Raw genomic sequence first — 1,187 nt, 5'->3', positions numbered from 1 at the left:
TGATAGAGTTATATTAGAACTTTTAAAAAATGAAATATCAAAAATCTCAGGGATAGGTTTTAGATTTTCTGGAAAAGAAAATTTTATTGAAAGATTCAATTTGTTGATTTACAATATAAATAGATATAAGTGTAGGGATTGAGAACTTAAACCATCTCTTTCTCTCCTATCCCTGTGCTACAGAAATTTGGAGGAAAGCTGAGTTCTCTTCTCAGGGTTTCTCATCCTTTGAAGATTGGTTTGGTACCTGGTTTATAGTTGGTTATTGCAAACAAACTACTAACAATCTTATCTTGATTTGTTGGAAACTTTGGGAGGCTAGAAGTAGCCTCATTTTTAGACAGAAAATAACTCCTCTGTCTTCTGTTGTTTGCTCTTCTGCAATCATAGCTGAAGAATATAGATTAGCCAACCATTCAAGGACCTTGACAACCTCCCCACTTCCAGGTACTGTGCAGTCGGTGATCAAGTGGAAATTAACCTCCTCCATCTGGTTATTGCAAGCTCAATTTTGATGGATCTGTTTATGGGAAAAAGAGTGTTGCATCGGGCTTTGTTCTTCGTGGTGAAATTGGCACTCCTATATTTGCTAGTTCCAGAAACATTGGTATAGCTTCGGTGCCAGTTGCAGAGGGAAACGCTCTTAGAGATGGTCTCTATCATGCTTTGATCCACGATTGCAAAAAAGTGTTGGTGGAAGGAGACTCTAAACTTATGAATGATGTCGTCAATGGGAAATGTACCGTTCCGTGGTGACTTCGTACTCTTGCCAGAGATGTGGCTAGCTTTGCTAGTAATTTTGACCACATCATCTTCTCTTATGTTCCTCGGGAAGCTAACTTCGTTGCCGACGCCATTGCAAGTCACGGTCATCATCTGAAGACCCCTGCTACTTGAAAAGGAAAATTACCCCTTTCCGCGCTGTCAGCGTTTAATTTTGATGTTTTTAGTTGTGGTTGTCCTAGGGGTTTTATGTTGTAATTTTCCTTTGTCTCCTAAAAAAAAAAAAAAAAAAAAAAAAAAAAATATATATATATATATATATATATATATATATATATATATATATATATATATACGGAGCCGTTCGAGAGCGGACGTCCGCAACCCAGAAAAAGTGCGGGTCGCTGCTCCGGCCTCGATCGACGGGCGACGGCGCGGCGCGGCTCACCGGAGGGAGGCCAGGG

The sequence above is a fragment of the Rosa rugosa genome, chromosome 5 (genome assembly GCF_958449725.1).
Source record: "Rosa rugosa chromosome 5, drRosRugo1.1, whole genome shotgun sequence".
Classification (NCBI taxonomy): Eukaryota; Viridiplantae; Streptophyta; class Magnoliopsida; order Rosales; family Rosaceae; genus Rosa; species Rosa rugosa.
This window is presented reverse-complemented; position numbering follows the sequence as displayed.